Source organism: Amblyomma mixtum, chromosome 3, assembly GCF_055824585.1.
Source record: "Amblyomma mixtum isolate Tamu chromosome 3, ASM5582458v1, whole genome shotgun sequence".
Classification (NCBI taxonomy): domain Eukaryota; kingdom Metazoa; phylum Arthropoda; class Arachnida; order Ixodida; family Ixodidae; genus Amblyomma; species Amblyomma mixtum.
In genome coordinates, this window is record NC_143014.1 from 166,806,456 (window position 1) to 166,830,408 (window position 23,953).

The 23,953-nt window shown below is 47.7% G+C and overlaps 1 protein-coding gene across 8 annotated transcripts in view; it reads right to left on the reverse strand.

The window, feature by feature from the left end:
* Nucleotides 1-7,699: 7,699 nt before the first annotated feature.
* Nucleotides 7,700-23,953, reverse strand: part of LOC149352622 (sushi, von Willebrand factor type A, EGF and pentraxin domain-containing protein 1-like) — a 268,948-nt gene continuing 252,694 nt past the window's right edge. For all 8 annotated transcript variants that reach the window (XM_089581805.1, XM_089581804.1, XM_089581801.1 and 5 more), the window contains one exon: nucleotides 7,700-7,867. The gene's annotated coding sequence lies outside the window, so the exon portion shown is untranslated. The remainder of the gene's footprint in view (nucleotides 7,868-23,953) is intronic.

Sequence of the window (23,953 nt, forward strand, 5' to 3'; positions counted from 1 at the left end):
ACCAAGCTTTCCAGATGTGTGCACATCTGTGCACGCTCACCATTCCCGTCTCACCGCATCGGTCATCCGTTGAAAGTTGCACGGCAACGTGCTCGCACGAAAGACTTTTCCCACTTACAAGAGAACGCGACATAGCAGTGTATTTCAGTTTCTTCGTTGCTATTGCGTTTTGTTTTGGTTCTTTGTGCGTCTTACAACTTTTACAGCGACTGACGATTCTATTATGACATCTCCATTTTTTCTTAGATTAGTATTTGCCATATGTCCTCCATTCATGCTACTAACACGTACCATGTATGTGCTATGTATATTTTTGCCTTTAATTTTTCCCGTCTACAATAGATTCTTTTTACTCATTGCATTGTAACTCATGCTATATTAATTATTTTCTCTAGTACATTTATCGTTCTTTGTCCGCCTTACTCAGTGCTCTTGTGGGCCCTGTAAGATATTATGAAGTCATAAAAAATAAATAAATAAATAAATAAATAAATAAATAAATAAATAAATAAATAAATAAATAACCTTCTAAGTAGTCCCCCTTCCTCCTCCCCCCCCCCCCGCTACAAAAAAAATAGAACCTTTAAGGAATTTAACCTGAATTGAGTGAGTTTTCCTTTCCTAGAGTGTTGAGCATTAGTGTAGTTTACTTACCCCCGCAGGGACACCTGTAATATGGACATGTTGGCGAGCTGCGCCCCCACAGGTTCATGGCCCATGTGGGCTCCGCCCATCCCCGCCTACCTGTGCGTGGCGTTTGGATGTGTCCGGGGAAAAGGGGATCCTGGTGGTTTCATTTCATTTCATTTATTTCATTTATTTTACCCTCAGGGCTTTCGCATTACAGATGGGGTGGGACAGTGAAGAAAACAATACATAGATCAAAAACAGGGCTATATATACGAACAATATTGAAAGATCCTAGAGACATAGGACGAAAACATTGAGAACAAAAGTACAGGAGTAAAAAGAAATAAATAAAAGGATTACAAAAAAAGAAACCTTATGTAGTCTATATATGAGTAAACAGTTAACATATCACAATTGGTCTGATTCTAACAGTGCGAGTAATTTGCTTTTAAAACGCGCAGTGTCGCTAACACAGGTGGCTGTGGGTGAAAGATTATTCAACTATAGCTGGTTGAGCCGACGCCGAGCGTTTGGGCCCTTAAAGCCCCTCGGTGGGGGCTACACACGGCTGTACATACACTTTGGTCTGAGCCGACCGTGGGGGAATCGGCAGTTGTCATTTACAGATCCTCCTCTGCATCTCTCACTTTCTTACCTTCTTTCTGACAACCTTCCTGTCCTCAACTACCTTCTTGGTTTTTGTTTTCTCCTGGCGGCAAGGCTTAATCTTGTGTGGCTGACTACCCTGTGTTACCCTTCAATCGGTAATAGCTAGGGCATACAGCTGGCGGGGCCAGGACTTCCTTGCAAGTCCCGTTCTCTTCCCCTTGTTGAGCACCGCGGTGGATAGTTGGCACCATGGCCGAACGGCTCCATCTTTAATGGCTAAACACTTTTTTAGTGCGCTAGCACTATACAACCGCTAGCGAATAAGTGGCGGACGATTGAGCGCGGTTTAAAATATCAACCAACCCGGCTCATTGGACGCTGGTTTGTGTGTGTGTGTGTGTGGGGGGGGGGGGGGACACATTCAATAATTACCTTCAGCTACTAAATGCATGAAGAAAAAGTCCTGAATGAACTGAAAGAATATAATGAGACGGCATTGCAAAACAACACCCACTAAGCACACAGTTCTTACTTTCACATCGAGCATTCTGCCCGACTGCGTGGAGGTAGGCTGCAGAAAATCCGACTGCCCAAATCCACGACGCTACTATAGCTGCCGAGGCCAATTGCTACGTGCTAAGTGTGCATGCTATGACTATCCCACCGACAACTGTGTAGGTGAACCCCATCTTTTAAACTGCGAGGGCAGGCATCCTGCTTACTCATGGGCCTGCCCAGGATGGAAGAAAGGAAATGAAATTGTGACTTTCAAAGTGAAAATATATATAACCTTGACCGAAACACAGAAGCGACTTTCGTTGGTGCAAAATTCAAGCTATTCCGTTATAGTGCAACCGGACTCGGCATCAGTTCGGCCTTCGTCGCACGCCCAGGCCCTACGCAGGGAGACTGGTGGAGGGCCCACCGCGTTCCCGTTGGAAGCAGCTAGTGCTGCTACACCACTTGCAAACCAGGCTGCGCGGACTGCCAGGCCTGCGGACCTCAACGCTTCTCCCCACTCGGAGAGGGCTGACACAGATACACCCGTGCAAACATACACGGACACAAGCCAAGGTAATTCTGCCCCGTCAACGTCAAATGGATGGGGGGGGGGGAGCTCCTTAAAATGCCTCAAAAACGACAAGCCCCGAATCACGAAGCCGATAAACACAACCTAGGTTTTCCATTCTACACACATAAGAAAAGATGACATTCATGTTACACTAGAACTGTAGGGGGCTTTTAAATTTCTGGAGGGTCACAAAAGAGAGCTAAACACTGATCTGTTGCCTTGTCTTTACGAGGAACAAATCTAGATAACTATCACACAGATGTGCTTTAGAAATATAAAGTCTTCCGCCGCGACTAGGAACAGCTGAGCCGGCTCTCCGGAAGAGTAGCCATCATAGTAATAAGTGGCGCCGCAGTTCCTGAGCTTAAACTAAAACTAGATTCGAAGCTATAACAGTCACTCTGCCTATACACAATACCATTACAGTGTGCTCGGTATACCGCGAGCCAGATCTCAAGGTAACCCTCCATGCATTAAAAGACCTTTATAGAGCTACTCAAGGAGCCGCATTGGTAGTTGGAGATGTTAACGCACGTTCGTCTTTTTGGGGAAGTGAGAAAACAGATACCAGAGGTGAAATTACAGAGCATTTTATTCAGTGTAATAAAGTCTGCTGAACTCTGCTTAACCTATATACTGCTCCCCAAGCTCGGAGAGAGTGAACTGTATAGATTAGTCGTTTAGTTGGCCGGTTGGTTTAAGCAATTTTAATAGGAATGTCCTACACAACCAATATGGAAGAGATAACCTACCTGTCTTAATCAGTTTATCAATATCAACAGCTGTTATCCTCACTAAACCACGGCGTCGAAAGCTGCATTTACCTAACTGGGCATTGTTTAGACAAAAAGCCAGTCTGCACAATAAATTCTCAGATAATTTTTGCGTTGAAGAATAAATGATAAGTTCACGACTTTTATCCTTGCTGCCACACACCTAGCTGCCACTCAGTCCTTACCTCTTGTGCGACAAAACCACAGTCTGGTGGACACGATAATTAAGGAAGCGAAAAAAGCACAGGAGTACATTTCTAAAAATTTTTAAAATGCGAGAGCTAGAGCATGGTGTGTCCGTCGCCGTCCAGAAAAACATCTTGGCCGAGTTTTTTGTCGTCCACAATCTGTTCGACCACGTGGAAAAAAATGTGGGAGAAGGTTTATAAACTAAATGACGGGTGCTTCTTCTTCTAACAACCCCTGCTACACAAAGAAGTATAGAGGAACAGGCAGACAACATGGGAAGCATTTCGGTTAGTTTGAAGTGACAGCCGGCCTACGGCTTTGAGGTGGAGTTGAGGTGAAGTTGAGGTGAAGTTTTGAGGTGGGTTAAGACAGGGGCCAACGGAAGAGGCCGTGTTGACAGTGAGCGCCGTAGGCCGGCTGTCATTCCGCACGCTCACAGGCTTTCCCATGGGTTAAAAAGCGTGGCAAAGAGGTACAATGTTAGGGTGGTGTTCTCGGCTCCTAAGAAGCTCGCTGCAATTTGGCCACAAGTGGACAAAAAACTGGCGGCTGGTGTCCACAAGAATCGCAAGGCCTGTACAACAAAACATGTGGCGCCTTTCATTCCTTGCAAAAAGGGTGTTGTATATCGGTTGCCACTGTCTTGCGGTAAAGAGTACATCGGGCAAACGGGGCGTTATGTAAATGTAAGGCTCTTTGAGCACCGCAAATTACTTGGCAGTGACTCGCGAGACAACCTTCCCGCACACTGCCGGGTTTGCAAATGCACACCCCTTTTCCCGAAAACTAACGTGTTTTTTTTTTCCACCAAGATAAGGTGACCCGGGAGCTGATGGAAGCGTTCTTTATCCGAAAAAACGGCAAACGGTGCGTGAGTGATCCTTCAGTGGCCTTGTCAGATTCGGAATTTAGGTACTTAAATAACCGGGTGCACACGCGCGCTGCTCGTGTTTAGATCACCTTGCACGCCTTGCGCGTAATCTGTTATGACGCACGCAGTCGTGGGTGGTTATTGTATATATTCTGTTCTGTTCTTTCTAATAAACCTTAGTTGCGAGTCAGCGCTTGTAGTGTCTCCCCTCTTTTCTGTGTTTTCTGTCTTAGTTTGCGCTGTTTTTTTCCACCATGAATTCACACCAACTAGCCCAAATGTCTGCGCTGCGTTATCCCACAGTTACAAAGTGCTCTTCCAAAACACCATTCATTAGCAAGCTCCAACTGATTAGGCCTTTGTTATTCCACTTAGAGGACAACTGCTAAAAATTTGGAACCCTAGCAACTGCCTAATATCACCTGGAGACTTGATCCTCTGCCGCCTTGGTACAGCCTCCCCATTTCATGTGACTTTACACTAACCCGCTTTGGTAAAAAGCAAACACCATATGAACATATATTCTAAGAGTTCTCAAGCACTAAATGAAAAATATGGATATTACGCAGCTTTTTACACAGCTGGTTCTAGAATAAGGCTTTACGTTGGAAAGGCTGTATTACAAGACAAATTGGATAAAAGTGTATTTGTGTATCAGTGCACATCAGTTTTCACTGCTGAATGTTACGCCATTTCCGTGGGTATAAAAACAATAAATAAAAACATTGAAACACCGACACCACCAGTGTAATGAACACACTACGTTCCCGAAATGCAATAGAACCCTAAACAGAAGATATACAGAACGTAGTAGGAGCCGTAACGGAAGGACGTGCAATTAAGTTCGGCGCCACATAGAAATTTTCGACAACGAGAGATGCCTACACATGTGAAGCAGCAGCCCGTAATGAAAAAATACTGCAAGTATATATACCGCATAAAGATTGTGTGAAATTTGTATGGAGAAACCTGAGGGCAAAATGGCAGGCTTCATGGATTTATAAAGCAAACAACAAACCACAACTAATAAAGCCAGTCATCGAGGCATGGGAAGGATGTAGTCATCAAGAACGCTTGATTGTTGTAATTTTATGTCGCCTTCACATCACACACACAATTTCATTCTTATAAAACAAGATAAACCAGCGTGTGAAGGATGTGGAGATGAGCTCACACTACACCACGTCTTACTGTTATGTACAAAACTCGAGAAGCTAGGAAAAAAGTGCTTTCCTTAGTTTTACAAACAGATCCTTTTCTACCCCAGCTTGCTCCTATCCGGATAGGACGGGACGAATTTTTCGTCAACTACGAAGTTTTAGTGGAAGATGTAAAGCTTTCCTTTGCAGCCGTACGCCTGCGCTTGGGTGTATGTTAGTGAGTAATTGTTCTCTTATTAAAAATCTATTCCACCTTGGCGTATTCCCCTAAACAACTGGACCATGGAGTGACTAGCATGTCGGTTTTGGGGCGAGGGACAGGTGCCTGTCTCTAGCTGCCTATATAGCACAAATTCCGGCCTCAATAATGTGCAGTAAGGTAGAAGGCGCATGCGGCGGTCCTAAAGGCGGTCCTCAAGGCGGCCGCGTAAATACTCTGCAGAAGAAAATTGCTTGACTGACACAAGCCTCAAGGGGAACCTTCTTCGCACGGCGGGGTCTCCAGAAATGGTGAGACAAGTGGATTTCGTACAAGCAAAATTCACCAGATTTTTATCTTATGTCCCTCATCAGATGGACTCTAACGTATACATAGCAGATTTTGCATCAATTTTCACTTCATTTAATTTCATGGCTCTTGTCGTGAATCCCTACACTTTTTACCGTGGACTGTAAAGTGGGTAAAATGACATCTTGAATAGAACAAACCTTTTTCACTTTTTATTTTGATATCAACGTTACAAGGAAAAATAAAATATCCAAGATTGATTAAAAAATCTAGCTACGTTCAAAACTTTTTTTTGTCCTAAACTAGCTTGAGCACGTTAGAACCGGTTAGAACCGGTTGCAAGCGGTTACAACACCAAATGGATGTCGCTCCCAAGTCGAACCCGCAACTGAACCCGGAAAAATTCCGGTTCGACTCCCTGCTTCACAATTGTTCGAACAAAGCATGGCACAACATGAGGAAAGGACACGGGAAGGACAAAGAAACCTATAAGCAATGCCAACTCACAACAGATTTATATTTCGCATGTGCCTGCCTTTATGTGCACATTCGTTACTGTGTTTCGGCGACCAGATTCCTCTCACGCCTTACCTAAAAAAATTGTTTTTTGCTTTTGTCAGCTTGTAACTCTTCGTAGTAGTTTGCTGTCTCTGCATGTACACTTATCAGAATTTTGAAATGAAGCAGTAAGGATATAAGATATTTAAAACTTATTACCCATATTTTTTTCGTGTCAGTGGCCCTTGTAATTCTCAAGGCAGTTACCCCATTGAACTCTTCGAAAGAATAATTTTGGTCTTCAATACAAAATAGTTTGATGCCTTCATGCTTCTTTTATGCAACATGAAAATTATGCTAGCACATGACAAATTGCTTTTAATCGCGTAGTCACTGCCAGTGTAGCTCTGAAGTTCGCTGTTTTTATTTCGCCAGTCACTCGTACCCTGCAAGAATGGCATGCCTGCCGAAGAAACATCGGTCAGTCGCGGAAAGGTGGGCTAGTTGGTTGTTCATCGTATATTTAAGAGACTTGTGATTCAGACGGGGACCAAAAAAGCACCCGTCCTGTCTTCTATTTCTTTGTCCCCGCTTGAAGCTTCAGTGTTTTTTTTTATGCGAAGCATACTAAAATAGCCCAACCCAGCCCCTCGAGCGTGGCGGCGTCGTTACCATTGACCTTTCGTGACCTCCATGTCATACCACGTGATGCGCGACGTCACAGCAGATGAAAAACGGGGGCCCAACTCGCGCCGTCGCGCGAGGCGTCGTGACCAAGGATGACCACGTGGTGTGTGACGTCACAGCAGATGAGAAACGGGGCCCAGCTCGCGCCGTCGCGCGAGGCGTCGCGACCAATGTGTTTCCTGCTTCTGCCGCTAGGTGCGCTGTAGTGAACACGTGATGCTGGAGCGGCGGTATACAAGGAGGTGCGCCTGCCTCTGCTAGGCGTACACGGGATAGAGATGCCTGCTGGAGACATGGCTGCTCGTTGGAATGAGAAGCAAAAGTTGCGGCGTGCTACAGAGACTGATGAAGAGCGTGAAGAACGTCTAGCCAACCGGCGTGCTCGATATGCAACTCGGCGACAATATGCTTCGCATCTGACTAGGCTTAACCTAAGTTAAGCCTCAGCCATTTTTATAATATGATCGTTGGTAATGTTATAACTATAAAGCGCGCTATATATTCTGAGGTGTCGGTAGTCTAAGCAGCGTCACAATGGAAGTGACATCAACCTTTATTTTAATATCGTTACTTTACTGAGCCTGATACTCGCTTTCAATGGTGAGGTGAGTGTACTTAACGTCGGGTCCCGCAGAGCAAAAAAATCTGAGGGTGTGTTACCAACATTTCTGCAGCCCTTATAAGGAATGAGCAGTACAGTCATTTGCTATCCACGAGAGGGAGAGAAAAAAACTTTTAATATGAATAGAGTAATTCGCATGAGCCGGGTGGTCGGGAGCCCAGTCCAGGGTTCCGCTGGCGAGAGCAGGCTTGCGGTCTAGCTGGGTGATCCAGGCTTGCTGGTCGAGGTTGTCGCGAGGAATTCACCACCTGCAGGACAGACCGCGAATTTCGTAGGCTCATAATTTTTAGGCTGAGAAAGCGACAAGACACGCACAAGGTTCTGGTGACAGATACTGCCCGAAATTTGACCCGTCGGAGCGTGCATCAACCTCGGGTTGAAACTGGTTCGGTTGCCTATGAATTGGGAATGCATGAAGAGCCGACGGCGTCTGTCGACTTGTGTATGGTGTGAGGCCAATGTCGCCCTTCAAGGTCAGACTACACTGAACTACCTGCTACTGCGACCAGTGAAAAGGGAGGGAAACGCTTGGAAAAATCTGCAAAAGGAGTTCACAGCAGGGCTGCTCAGCGTTCTGAGGAGCAGCTACTCTTTTTACCTCGGAATTCATTCGGCTCTTAGTGCAAAAGCGCGCTATTTCACGAGGTCTAACCGGCTCACCGAGTTGGTGTGAAGCTTGATCTTGAGGGTGACCTTGGCTGTACGATACATAAATAAAATAAATACTACCAAGACTGGCATTCGAACCCGCGTCGGCGCGAACAGAACAGCTTCGCTGGCCACCGCACGAGAGCACTATGCCATCGTCACCTCCGATCGCCCCTCGTGTTAAACTGCAACACATTCTCGCGCTGTGCACTGCACATTATCGTCTTCATCAACATTACAGAACTAATATTACTATTACACTTTTAGAGAACGAATATACACATTCTCGCGCTATGCATTGTACATCGTCATCTTCATCAACTAGTCGTGGCCTAGTGGCCTGGGCGTCCGCTTCGGCTGAGGGAGGTGGTTGGTTCGAAACCCACCGTTGGGCTCCTACCGGTAAAAATGGGTACAAGCCACCCCCGGCCCGGCGCCCGGCTTCCTCAGGGGTGTCCGCTTGAAGGAGGCTCCGCAAATCCCGCTGGAAAAAGGGCCACAAGTTGGGCTTCTACCGCACGAGGCGGATTTAGGGTTGCTTGACGGCGGAACTTATCTCTGAGCCGTCAAGGCAACTTTGCCTAAGACCATTTTCCCAAGAACCTTGTGCCCATTAAAGAAACCGATGGGTACCCCGGCGGCACAGGGATCGATCCCAGCACCTCCCGAATGCGAGGCCGATGCTGTACCACAAGGCCACGCTTCGGTGGGACACAGCGCCCGTCTGTTGTCTGTGTTTCTTCTCTTGTCTACGTATGTTTTCGCTCTGGTCATTTCGCATCATGTCCCACCAACTCGCCCAATCAGTTCTTTTGATTCATCAACTAATCACACTATCGAACTAATATCGTCGCGAGACGTGCCTACGACCCAGCTATGCAAAGAAATGAGCTAACCAGGCTAAACAGACGCTTTCGCAGGTCTACTCGGTTTAACTACGTTAGAACCCTGTAACATTTTTTTCTTCTCATAATTGATGCTAAAAAATACATCATGTTTCTCAACGCAATGTATCGCTGTAGCTATATTCAAAGCAACGAACACCATGGCGACACTGCAGCTGCTCACATCGACAACTGTATAGCGGTGACCGTGCAAAGAAAGGGAAAAATTGATCCAACCCTCAGAGTGGATTAAATACGTAAACACCTGAGTATTAGATCACCATACAACATGAAGTCTGTTGCCTGTCGACCATTTAATCTGATAAATCTACAATAAATTGTCGCAACAAAAGGACATATAATTGCAAGAAATAATAGAGGGAACACCCTGTTCCCACGAAACTGACAATTACCTCCCCGGTGGAGTATCCAAACATATTTTTCTCCTTCCTCTGTGCAGATTCTCTCTCAGTATATTATCCAAAAGCGACTTTGCCGAATCAGATCCAAAGACAAAGTGTTCCCTTTCATACTTCCTACCTCTGTACTACACCTTCACAGCAAAGCCTGAGGCTCTAAAGGAACAAATCTCTAGCAACTACTCGGAGCTTGGGAAAGTAAGTTCGCCTCTGTAACTATTATTATTTTAAACAGAAACTTTCGACAAACAGCGGATTTTATAATTCGACGTGTGCCAAGTGATTTAAGAGCTGTTGGTGTTTTCTGAGCGCACCCGCTTGTCCATCAAATTAATCTCTCAAAATACTGTCTCCTATTGGCCATTAAAGCGTATAGTAAATGATGACGACGACGGTGATTATTATTTTATGTTGACATTTGTGGTCTCAGCAGTAGCGCGCTCCTTGTGCCTATGCAGGCCGCTTGACTAGGTTGAGCCATGTCTCCGTCCATGGTTTCATATCCCTGCGTCGCTGCTTTACGGGCACTCTGAATTCCACAGGCGGTGCCACTCCGGATAAATGTGGCACTCTGGACGCGAGTTTTTGGGAAGCGCTGCACGAAAAGAAAGCACGCCTCATAGCTGATAGCAGCTAAGCAAATTTGAGAAGCAAGAAAACGGTTCCAGTCAAAATTAAAACCAGCTTTTCGGCTTTTCGAGTCCGAGTCGAGCTCTCCATCAGCATGCAGTAGTGATGCTCATGAGAGACAGCGAGTTAAAAAGCTTATCTCGCCAAGAGGACGAAGGTCCTTATTCTAGGTACCTGACGATGCACCAAACGACCTGTTTACGTTTCTTCGTGTGTGCATTTAGCAAAGCTTATGAAGAGAAGTAGAAATTTATTTCTTTCCAGGCTCCGGGGGCTGGAAGAAAAATGAAAAATCGCTTGATGATGTCTGGGCTCTCCTTTGTAAAGTATACAGCGGTTACAAACATTATTGACAAGTAGAGACAAAATAATCAAGACAACATTTATACATTTAAATAAAAGTTATAATGCAGTCATATCATTAAAGAGGTCATAATAAACATAGCGAAATAATTATTAATGGGCAATAAACATGAAATAGATACCGCTGTTTCCTGAACGATAAAAACAAATCATTACACAATTCACAATCCATATGCTCATCACCCTTGTGCTAGAAAAGGTGTCATCAGAGTTGATATACTAACACTTTCTGTATTTATGTTCAGATTGTGGGGATAATTCTCGAGATAATAAAATGGAGATTTTAGTCTAACATTTGACGTCATCAAGTTGTACGGAGCAAGGGACCTTCCAAAATTTGCAGTGACCTCTTCCTCCTTACGAGTTTATTCCCGGTATTAGCTGCCCGAGTACATTTATGCTTATCCAATAATCGCGTTGACCTCATAGTTCCTTCCAACGTGACAGGGGCATAAGATGCATTCCCATGAAAAATTATTGTACGGAGTTGAAAGGTTGTGCCGAGTTTGACTACAGTCACACGTTCAAACAGGTAATGTCATTTTATAAACATTTCCCAACAGGCCAGTGTTTCTAAACAATGATTATTATCTTTTAATCTGCAACACACAGAAGGAGCACTTTCAAGCAGTGCAGTGCTCGTCGCCATCCTAATCTTCAAGATTGTGATATATACCTGTACATCTTATTCATATTGTGTTTTAAAGCTGGCGTTGTCGCAGGTGAGTCGGCAGAAGTGGGTTAAGTGCAGCCTTAGTCTACTGCCTCTGCTTTCCAGTCCACCTTATGTGTAAATTGTTTTAGCGCATGGAATTGCATTCATTGGTGTTATCTTGCAGACACAGTAATTATTGTTCAGAAACTACCATCAGGTCAGAAAATTCGCAACATTAGGCCTTGCACCGAGCTTGCCGGGCTGGGCTGGGCTGAGAAGTGAGGTAATTTCACGGGCCTTGGACGGGCCTTAAATCGCGGGTCCAGACTCGGCTCAGGCATCTGAATGACTTGCATGCTACGCTGAAATGCAAGCGCGCTTGGGTTTGCCCGCAGAGTAGTGGCGCAAGACAGACAGTAGATGAGTCCAATAGAAGAGGACTCCCCGCTCCACATAATACAGCGGGTAAGTGGTGAGACGCAGTGAAACCTAAGATGAGGTCGAGCCTCAACTCCTCCAAGCAGCCGAACTGTAGGGAAGCTCTCCGTAAAGGTCTTTAGATGTACGCAGAACGTATTTCTAGACAAACACGAGTGTAACAGCTGTTCCGCACAAAACTTCTATCGTGAAAGCGCTTCCACATCATGTATTGATTATTATATCTAGAACACAGTGCCACCCAAATAAATCGCTTTAAAAAGTTCCACTTCAACTTTAGTTATTGGGTTGGGCCCGTATGGAACCAGGTTAAAAGTGTAATCAGCTGTGCTTTTGAGTTGCGTACTGCTCCCTGTACTTAGGGCTCTCCTGCTCTAAAGCACTGTTTTTATTTAACGTACGTAGTACAAACGTCTGTACTCCATTTTAGTGAATACGTAAATAAATGAAAATGAAACATTTTATTTGCTACAATAAGTGGTGCATACATAGAGAAGAAGGTGCATAAAAAAAAATGAGAAGCGTATGCAGGCACGATACTTCTTAGCATGTTGTATGTTTCGCTTTGAACTTCCAGATAAACGATTCAAAAATCAGCAAGCTTACGGCTGCGATGCAACAGACCTAGTACACCAGTTAAGGAAACTTTGCACGGTAAAATGAGCACGTAAACTTTTTTCTCCGTATCGATGATTAGCTAAGCGATATTGATATAATACTTGTTTATATTTTCACCACTGCACACACGTATAGAAATGAGAAAAAAAGATAAGCATAAGTTAATTAAGACTGCCATCTGGGTGAGTTGGTACTGATTCATGATTAGAACAGCACGGGAAGAACCCACCGCAAAGGAAGGAGCGCACACAAAACATAAGCGCTGACTCGCAAGAGGCTTTTTATTCCGGAGACGCGTTACTTATATGCTTTTCTTTCCAGAAAACAAAAAAAGGCTACTATCATACACAAGCTTCGCCATGGTGCAAGCGCACAGGAAGTTAGAAATATTTCAAGGATCAATTGTTGATTTCATCCAGTGTTACAAATGGATCTTTTATGCAACCTATCAGTTATTGATTCCGAAATTTCATGCGTTCGATGGTCTTTATGTTTGCCTGAGTACGACGGCGTTAGAAAATAGCGGAGGTAATGTACAGTTCCTCCAATGACGGTCAATACTGCATAAAGAATTCCTGGAACTGGAATTCTTGTGCTCAAATAGTCGGAAGTTCATACGGCCTCCTATCTGACCGATACAAAGCGGTCTGCAAGTACAAGGAATCCGTCGTCATCATCATCAGCAGCAGCCGAACTACACCTACTGCAGGACAAAGGCCTGTCTCACATCTCACCAATCAACACTGCCCTGTTCCAGCCGCGGTCCTGTTATCGCCGCAAGCTTCATAATCTCATCCGCCCCACTAACGTTCTGTTGGGGCGGCAAAAACGCTTGTGTCCTGTAGGAATCCAGTCCGCTACCCTTAACGACCATCGGCTATTCTGCATTCGCATTACATGCCCTGCCTAAACCCATTTCGTTTTCTTGATTTTGACCTAAGATATATTTAATCAACTTTTGTTCCCTGACCCACTTTGTTCTCTTCCTGTCTCTTAACGTTACACCCAGCATTTTCCTTTTCTTAGCTCGCTGCCTTAATTGTCCTCCGCGTTTCTGCCCCACAGGTGAGTACCGGTAAGATATCGGTGTTATATACTTTTCAGAAATGTGGTGAACTGACATTCATGATCTGAGAGAACCAGCCAAACGTGCTCTATCCCATTCTTGTTCTTCTAGTTACTTCATTATCGTAATCGGGATCAGCGGTAATTGCCCCAAGAATACGTAATCCCTTACAAATCCCAGCGCCTCGTTACGAATTGTAAACTGCTACCCCCTTTCGAGACACTTTAACAATGCTTTAGTTTTCTGCATATTACCTATTAGACCCACCCTTCTGCTCTGCCTAAGTCACTGATCATGCTTTGCTATTTACCTCCACAGTGACTTGGCAGCGCAATTTCGTCAACGATTGGCAGGTTTCTAAGGTATTCTCCATTAACTCAATCCCCAGCTGTTCGCAATAAAGATATCCGAGTACAGTGGTGAGCAGCCTTTGTCTAGAGCGCTTGAGCAGTGCGCACTTGGTAACAAAAACCGAAATTAGAGAGCAGCCCGTCATTACAGGGCAAAGTTTTCGTGCCTGCTTTGTTTACGAGGCTATCTGGCGCTACTTCCCTGCAAGCGTTGCAGCTGGACCCTAGAGGCTGCCACAAAATGTGGATTTGTTTGCAAGGAAGTGCACCGCCCGAGCGCTCTAGACAAGGCTGCTCACCACTATACCTCTTGTAAACAGGCGCTGAATATGATTGGAGAGATCGTGTCTCTCTGCCTGACACCCTTCCTTATTAGAATTTTATTGCTGTCTTCACGGAGGGCTATGGTGCCTGTGTAGCCGCTGCAGATATCCTCCAGTACTTTAAGGTAAGGCTCTTCTACACCCTGATTCCGTAACGCCTGCAGAAGAGGTGAGGTTTCGACTGAGTCCAATGCTTTCTCGAAATCTATGAAGGCTCTATATAGGGGTTGGTTACATCCTTCGCTGCTGATATTGCCCTCTTTGTCTCTTAGAGCATACATCTGATTCTCATCGATGCTTAGTTTCCTCTTAAAAGCTTTTAGGCTATTTCTGTTCTTTGGAGCACGCTAGATTCTCTCCATGTTATACTTCCTTATGTCGGTTAACTTGCGCTTATCGATTGGATTTGACAGCTCTGCTAGTTGTATTCTGTCTGGGTGGTCAGATTCTTTCATGCTTTAGCATTTCTTAATCAGATCCTTCGCCTCATGAGCAATCTTGCCGGTATCCTGTCTAACAATCCTGCCGCCTAGTTATACTTCGCACTCCGCAATGATACCTATCAGCTTATCGTTCATTGTTTGAACATTAAGGTCGTCACCCTCGATTAAAGCCGAATATATGTTCTGCAGCGAGATCTGCAATTCCTCTATTTTCACTCTTACTGCTTACTCATTTATGGGCGTCTTCCTCGCTAGTTTCTTCCGTTCGCTCTTCAAGTATACGCTAATTTGAGACCTTACAATCCCATGGTCGCTACACCGCATCGTTCTGAGTGCGAGGTAGCGTACGAAAGTTATTCGTACACCACCCAACATTGCAGGGTGCAAAGCAATTGTTTTGATTACGGCATTCCTTTATTTTCTTTCGGGTGGTTGTCGCCTCGCTCTAGCTTCCCCTTGCCTACACGTGCCAAGGTTTTTTTTGTTTTTTTTTTCGAGCTGAAAAAACCGCGTAAATGTTGTTTGCACCATTCTTTAAACCTTGTGTGTATGGAACTACCGCAACATTCTTTTTGGTCCTCCCCCGCTTTCTTCACCCAACAAAGCAGTTTACCGCCTTTCTTAGAAATCAAATGCAATAGATAACCACTAGATTTTAACCGGGCAGTCTGAAACGAAACGCTTTCACTGTTAATGGCGGATTTCAGGCATGACGGTATTGTAACAGAAGATAGGGCGACAGGTCGCTAGCCAGCAGAATACGGCAGCCAGCCAGCGCGAGACACTTCAACGACTTCCTTTTCAAGCACCACCTGAGAACACCAGGTGGCATTACTCCTCCTCCTCCCCCCCCGCCCCCCCCCCCCAAAAAAAAAAGATATAAAAGCGGGGCTGGAGCATGAGGAATGGAAAGGGAAAAAAACACCAGCACAGGCACAGAAAAATGGGCAAGGGAGGTGGGCGAAGGTGTCCCACGCGACAACCAGAGGAACACTGAGCGTACTACCCATTACCGCATTAAGTACGGTTTCATGCGGACTACGTGCACGACCTCAGAGCGGGGTGGGCGACGCTGAGGCTGCACAGTACCGTCAGAAAAAACCTCGTAGGTCATTTCTGTGACGCGGCGCAAAACTCTGTAAGGTACAAAGGAACGGCACATCAGTTTTCCAGACAAGCCTGGCAGGCGTACCGGGGTCCACAACCAAACATGGTCACCGGGATGGTATTTGATGTGCCGATGACGGAGGTTGTAGCGGCGCGCATCCGTACTCTGCTGCCGCTGAATTTGAACACGGGCAAGTAGACGTGCTTCCTCGGCGCGCTGAGCGAACTGCTCGGCGTCTGGCGTCAGCGGGTGGGCATCAGTGCCGCATGGAAGCATGGCATCCAGCATCGTCTGAACGCCCCGTCGACGTCCGTAGACCAGACGAAATGGTGTAAAGCGGGTCGTCTCCTGGGTGGCCGTGTTGTAGGCGCATGTGACATACGGGAGAATCTCGTCCCGGTTTTTGTGCTGCGAGTCTATGTACATTTCGATCATGTCGGCGATCGTTCTGTTGAGCCTCTCTGTGAGCCCGTTCGTCTATAGGTGACAGGCAGTGGTTTTGCGATGGCTCGTGTGACTGAGCTCGAACACGTCGCGCATGAGCTGTGCCGTAAACGCCGTACCTCGATCAGCGATTACGTGGGACGCTGCGCCAGGACGCAGCACGATTTGTCGCATAAAAAACTGGGCGATCTCAGATGACGTGCCGCGCTGCACCGCCTTAGTTTCCGCATACCTTGTTAAATAGTCGGTCGCGACTATGATCCATTTATGACCAGCCTATGACACAGGGAATGGGCCCAGGAGATCGATGCCGACTTGATCAAACGGCGTCCGAGGCGGTTCAATAGGTTGGAGCAAACCTGCTTTGCTTGAGAGGGCGTTGGAACTCACGGCAGCCTCTGACGTAACGTTGAACGGCGTGAGAAAGTTTGGGCCAATAATACGCCTGGCGCACGCGTGGAGGTGTGCGGGAAAAGCCCAAGTGGCCGGAGGTGGGCTCATCGTGGTAAAAAAGAAGGATATCGGCGCGGAGGTCTGCCGGAACGACGAGGAGGTGCGCTCGGTCAATAGTGATGGAGTTTTTCTTAAACAAAATGCCGTTCCGGAGGCAGAAGGCTGGCAGGTTCCTAGAAAATTGTCGAGGTACGTCAGAAGCTCGGCCCTCTAGATAATCAATGAGAGGTCGCAGGTCTGGGTCAGCTCGCTGTCGGCTCATTACGTCTAAGTCGCTGACAACTCCAAGAAAGCCGCTCTCGTCCTCCACGCTATCATCGGCTAACCCGACGGGTGCACGAGAGTGCGTCAGCGTCTTCGTGCGTCTGCCAAATTTATGCACAATAGTGTATTCCAATTCTTAGAGGCGGAGGCTCCATCGGGCTAGGCGCCCCGATGGGTCGCGAAGATTGGCCAGCCAGCACAAAGAATGGTGGTCTGTAACTGCCTTGAACAATCGGCCGTAGAGGTAAGGACGAAATTTCATGGTTGCCCACACAAACGCGAGACATTCCTTTTCTGTAGTCGAATAGTTTGTTTCAGCGCGAGAAAGCGTGCTGCTTGCATACGCGATGACATTTTTCAAGCCACCTTGGTGTTGGACGAGTACGGCGCCGACGCCCACATTGCTGGCGTCGGTGTGGACTTCGGTTTCAGCCTCTTTATCAAAGTGCACAAGAACAGGGGTTGTTAGCAGTCGTCTGCGCAGCTCGGCGGCCCACACGAACTGTGTATCATCGCGCGTGAAATGGTACAGGGATGCGGCAATCTTTGAAAAGTCTGCGATGAAGCGGTGGTAATATGCGCACCGATCCAAAAAGCGTTGCACACTTTTCTTGGTATAGGAACAGGAAAGTCGGCGACAACACCAGGTTTCTCGGGGTCGGGCTTACCGCCATCGGAACTCTCAAGATGACCGAGAAACTTCAACTCTTTGTATCCAAAGTGATACTTCACGGGTTTGAGCGTTAAGTCGGCCGATGGGAGGATATCTAATACTGTCCTGAGTAGTTCAAGGTGTTCGGCAAAGGTTTTGGAAAATACGACGACATCATCGAGATAAACCAAACAAGTTTGCCATTTGAGTCCAGCAAGAACGGTATCCATACTCCGCTGGAAAGTTGCCGGTGCTGAACATAGCCCCAAAGGTAGCGCTTTAAATTCGTACAATCAGTCGCGGGTCACGAAAGCCGTTTTTTCGCGGTCCTTCTCATCGACTTCTCTCTGCCAGTACCCACTCTTTAAATCAGTTTAGGAGAAGTAGTCGGCGCGACGAAGTCTGTCGAGTGAGTCGTCGATACGAGGCAGCGGGTAGACGTCTTTTTTAGTGATGTTGTTCAGTTTTCGATAACCAACGCACAAGCGGAGTGTCCCATCCTTTTCCTTCAGCAGCACGACAGGTGACGACCAGGGGCTGCTGGAAGGTTGAATGATTCCATCTGAAAGCATCTTTCACCTGCGTGTGGATCGCCTCACGCTCCTTCGGTGAGATACGGTGCGGCTACTAATGGATAGGGCGGGCATCGTCGGTCGTAATGAAGCGATGCTTCAGAAGAGCCGTTTGCCGGACTTTCGACGAAGAAGCGAAACGGGTAGCGTATTCGAGTAGGAGGGCATGTAGTTCTCGCTGTTCACTCACCAAAAGTCCGGACTGATGTCAAGAGCGTCAAGGGATGGGCACATAGGTCTAACAACTTCGAACGTGAAACATTCAGAAATCTCCCCGAAGGGGTCGGCGAATGCGATGGCAGTAGCACGAAAAAGGTGCCGGGATTGGTTAGTGAAGTTAGCCACCAGGAGCTCATACCAGCCGTGGCGGAGATGGATGAGACTTCGCGCTGTGCAGATGCCGTGGGTGAGCAAAAGGGACAGGTTGCCTTCTGCGACCGCTGTTCCTTGACGTAGTCCGTGCAATGAACACACACAAAAACACTGACGCGTGGCGGAATCCAAACGCTCTCGGCGGAAATTCGAAGGGCGGCGCGGCGTTGACGGTCTTCGGAGTAAAAAGCTTTCTCGGTAGAAAATGTGACAGTGGGCTTTCGGTGGTCAATAACAGCTCCATACTCCCGGAGAAAATCAACGCCAAGGATAAAGTCACGGGAGCAGTCAGGTAGAACTTGGCAGCTGACAACAAATGTGGAGCTGCGAATTTGGACTCTTGCCGTGCACACGCCAAGCGGAGTTACGACATGTCCGCCAGCCGTGCGAATCTGCGTGCCGACCATGGCGTCATTACCTTTTTAAGAAGCGCCGCTAGCTTTCCGCTTAAAATCGACAAATCAACGCCAGTGTCAACAAAACGCTAACCTTAGAGCCGTCGTGAAGCACGGGCATATCCAACGAGAATCGATCTCTGAGTTCAGGAACTGCACTCGTTGCCTTTAAATCGCGGTCGGCCGCTGTTCGCGTTGTCGGGGGGTCTTGTTCGCATCGATTGCCAGCGGCCTCGCCACCGGAGGTCGCTCTCTTTAGTTTTCCCGACGGGGGTTTGGCGACCGTCTCTCCGCCATCCACGAGGAGCTTTGCGGCTGCGGCGAAGGTCGGCGTGGTGATGGAGACCGAGACTGCCGTTGGGGAATTGTCGCCAGTGCTACTGGGCGACGTAGTCCTCGATCTCCCGGGGTCGTTGACCTAATTGTTGGCGGGGCATGTCAACAGGGAACCCCTGCCGCCCAAGCTGTCGATACGGCACTGGTGATACAGATGACCGGGTTCCCCGCAGTGAAAACACAGATGCCGCCGACCTGGGGCACGCCACAGGTCCGTCTTCCGCTGGGGCAATCGGCGATTGTCGATGTACGTGTCGGAGATTTCGGTATAGTGAGCCTTGATTGGGCGGAGGAAACTGCGCCGAAGAGGGCGCAGGACGTCAAAAGGCTTGAGCATACGTTCGCCGACGGTACTCCGTGGGAAAAGACGGCGGGTCAACGGACGGTAACGAAGGCCTAAAGGCTTGAACCTCTTCGCGGACGAGGCTAGCGAGAGAGCCGGCCGTCGGCAGGGGAGCACCGAAAAGCGTCTGGAGCTCTTCGCGCACAACGGAGCGGATCAGCTCGCGGATATCAGGGTCAGCCCCGAAGGCAGGAAACGATTCTGTAGCCGAAGCGGCGAATACCGGCCTGTCGTAGGTTGTACACCGCCACCAGAGCATCTTCTCCACCGTGACAGCTTCCGTAAGGAACTCAGCAACAGTCCCTGGTGGACTGCGCACGAGGACAGCGAGCAGTTGCTCTTTAACGCCGCGCATGAGTTGGCTCACCTTTTTCACTTTGGGCATGGCTCCCTTTTCACTCCAAAATAACTCCCTTTGTACTCCAAAATAACTCCCTTATATAAGGGAGTAAATAAAAAACACCATACATAGGGAGTAAAAAAACCTCCTTTTGGGTGTGCGTTAGAGGACAAGCCATTTACTCCCTTTTGGGTGTTTTTTTGCTAACAGTGTAGGCGCCATATCGAGCTACCGTGACCGAAAGCGCTGCTTTTCGGAGGAAGCGCAAGAAACGCCGGCGTGGGGGCGGCTACTGGCGACGGCGTCTCCGTGAACAAGGGTGTCTAACACCCTTCGCCGGGGATCTGCTGCTCAATTCGCTCCGCCGGCGACGTGCCCGGACAGAAACGCCAAAATGACCGGCAGGGGGGAAGTGGCGCTGGTGCAGTGGGAGCAAACTTTAGATGCGCTTCCCTAGTGGCGGCGACGGCGGCGCCAACCCATTGCCCGCGTGAGCCCTGAGCAGCCGACAAAGCGGGGGTGGTCACGGCTGATTGTCCTTCCCTCGTGAAGAGTCCACCGGTTCGAGCCAACAGATCTCGTGTTTCCTGCGGCAGGATCGCCGCACAGAGGCCGACGACCCTTGGGCCTCGTCAGCCCGCGAGAAACCACGCCGTCCGCGACTGCCAGGCGCCGGATTCCTCCTTGCCAGCACGTGTTTCTGGGTTGTGTGCGCGGTCACGTGGGGAAGGCGGAGCTTATGTAGAGGCTCAAGGCCCATTGGACGCTCGACCAGGGACCGGATTCCCTGTCTAGGTGGCTTGGGAATATCAACTGTACTTAAGCCGCAATCTGTCATGTGTACAGAACTTCTTTCCTGACATTTGGAATCTGTTTATATTGTACATAATGTAAATAAACTGCCAAGTTTACTGCGACTCCTGAAGACTTCCCTCCGTAGTCTGCCCACCTCATCCTCATGCGGTGAAGCCCCTGGTCCCGACCACCAAGCACATCAGACCCCAGAAGCTGGGGGAGCCCTCGTCGTTTCACCTCGTTGGTGAGTTTCCGTCGTTCTGCTGCTTAGAAGATTTGGGGCTACCAGTACAGCTGTTGCAAAAGCGTCTCTTTTCGCCCGGCATCACCGCATGCGGTATGAACTTTCCCACTCTTTGTCACTGAATCAGGAAAGTACCAGACGCAAACAAAAATTAACGCAAAATGACACCGCTATGCGGAATTTCAAAGCAAATAAGCGAGCGGTTTAGCCTAGAGAAGCATTTTACAATGCGCTGTGAGCGACGGTACGGCATATATATGTTTTATACGATCTGTCGCATTCTCTCAGAAAAACCTTATGTAAAAAGCCGCCGCGGTGGCTGAGTGGCTATGGTGCTCGGCTGCTGACCCGAAAGACGCGGGTTCGATCCCGGCCGCGGCGGCTAGAATTTCTTTGGAGGAGAAATTCTAGAGGCCCGTGTACTGTGCGATGTCAGTGCACGTTAAAGAACCCCAGGTGGTCGAAATTTCCGGAGCCCTTCACTACGGCGTCTCACATAGCCTTAGTCGCTTTGGGACGTTAAACCCCATAAACCAAACCAAACCATTCTCTCAGACTGCCTGTGTCCTGTCTTCTACTTATGACGCCGCGGGGAGTGCAGGCACTCAACGCGCAGTGAGCCAGTTATACTGTCCGAAACCATTTCGCTTCTTTAGTCCTCATAAAAAAAAAATACTACCGGACGCGCCAAGCCGAAACCCCGGAGCTGAGGAGTGCACGCAGCAGACGCCTAGGCATACGTCACTCGGTGGTGCACATGTCGCGTGGTCTTCTAGATCTGTTCCGGACAGGCTGGAGCCCAGTAATCTAGAGCAGCGGAAAGCCATTAGGGTTGCACAGGGAAGGCGAGCACTAATAGCAATGGTATGTCTCAAGAGCTATCTTTTCCCTTCAGAAAGCCCAGTACTTAAAACTGCCAAACCATTGCAAATCTTTGAAGAATTATTCCTCTCTTGACCTAACAGCTAGCGACTAGCAGAAGCAAACAACTTTAGAGATCACTGCGGCACCCGTATTGGAGAAATGCGTAAGCGCCTATGCTCCCCCCGACGGAATTTCCCATAACATCACGTCACACCTTATGACGTCACACCACGTCGACATAACAAACTTTTTCATTTTTTCATTTCACGCCGACAAATCGCGTGACCGGAAGTCTCAATCCGAAACCGGAAGTCGCCTGGCGGCCATCTTGGACCCATATTACACACTTAGTTGGCGCTAATTAATTACCTAATTAGCCCACCTCGACCATTCTGTTACGGGTTCAAGTTCTTTTGATGCTCTTTTCTACTTTTACAGTGCAGACAAGTTCCTGTCCACACCGTTCGGGCGTCCACAGAAGCGTTTTCAGCGCACGTTAATAAAGAACCCCAGGTGGTCGAAATTTCCGGAGCCCTTCACTACGGCGTCCCTCATAGCCTGAGTTGCTTCGGGACGTTAAACCCCAACAAACCAAACCATTTATTTATTTATTCATTCATTTATTTGTTTATTTATCTATTTATTCAAATACCTTAATTAAGGGCCCACTGGGGGCATTACACAGGGGGGACATGAATCAGAGCCCAATTGTTCAAAGACGAAAAACCGCTTTAGGTGGTTAATTGGCTCTTGGTGACTTTAAATTGGTTACTTAATTGGCTCTAGTTAATTACTTAATTAACCCACCTGAACCATTTCGTCTCTTGCACATCCTTTTTCAATGCTCTATCTAACGATACAATTCTTTTTTCCGATATACAGAATAGTTCTACCGTTATAGAACCGAGATTATCTAGTCCACGCCGACACCGCCAAATAGGCGTGCAATGTTTACGCATTAAAAGCGCCACCCGTTCGTCGCGATCACCTGGGCTCTTTCCTGCGGTGTGTGGTCGATACGAGGTCTATTAGAAAAGTATCCGACTTTATTTTTTTTTACGAACACCTGATAGATTTGAAACAAGCACGCTTGCACCAGCCTACCTTTAACCTTCTTGCGCATGCACAAATTTTTTCTCGCCTGCCGATAGCGTCAGTCACTGGCACGCAGCGTTTGAGGGAGGCAGTGCGCAGTGCTCTCGTCGGTTTTTTATTGCAAGGAAAATGGCGGAGCAACAGGAGCAGCGCTACTGCATCAAATTTTGCCAGAAACTAGGCGACAGCCAAGTGGAAACCATTCGGAATATTCAGACGGCTTTCAGTGACAATGCTATGAGCAGCACAAAGATTAAGCAGTGGTACAATTGGTTTAAAGACAACCGCACATCGGTGCAGAGAGAGCCACGCTCCGGTCGACCATCAACATGCCGAAATGACCAGGTCATTGCCGAAGTGAGCGCTGTGGTGACGCGGTACCATCGTGTGACTATCTGAGAAATTGTGGAAGAGGTGGACATCACCAATTTTTCTGCACATTCCATTATCACCGAAAATTTGGCCGTAGAGAAAAATGCGGCGAAATCTGCGCCGAAGCTGTTCACGGTGGAGCAAACGCAGCTTCGTGTTGAAGTCTCACAGCATATGCTGGATTCCACAAACAGTGACCGCGACTTCATCAACGCCATAATCGCTGGTGACGAGTCTTGGGTGTACAGGTACGACCCGGAAACCAAATCCCTGTCGTCACAATGGCAGCATTCCACGTCACCAAGACCAAAGAAGGCCCGCCAAGTGCGCAGCAATGTCAGAGTGATGCTGACTGCTTTCTTTGACTCCCTCTGTGTGGCACACCACGCGTACGCACCCCACAAAGTAAACATTCACCAAAAGAATACTACAGGGATGTCCTCCGTCGCCTGCGTGGTGCTTTGCGGCGCAAAAGGCCGAAGTTGAGGTCAACAGGAAATTGGCGCATCCATCACGACAATGCTCCTGCACATTCCTCGCACTAAATTCACACTTTTTTCGCGAAAAACCAGACTGCTGTAGTTCAACAGACTCCTTACTCTCCTGATATGGCCTCCTGTGACTTCTGGCTGTTTCCCAAAATCAAGAGGCCATTGAAAGGAGCGCGATTTCAGACAAGAGAGGACATTACGGCTGCAACGACAGCTAAGCTAAACTTCATTCCGAAAGGGGCCTTTTCGGAATACTTCCAACAATGGCAGCACCACTGGGAGAAGTATGTGGAATCCCAAGGAGACTACATTGAAGGTGATTAGGTTTCCAACGCTCCAGTTATGCCAGTTTTTTTT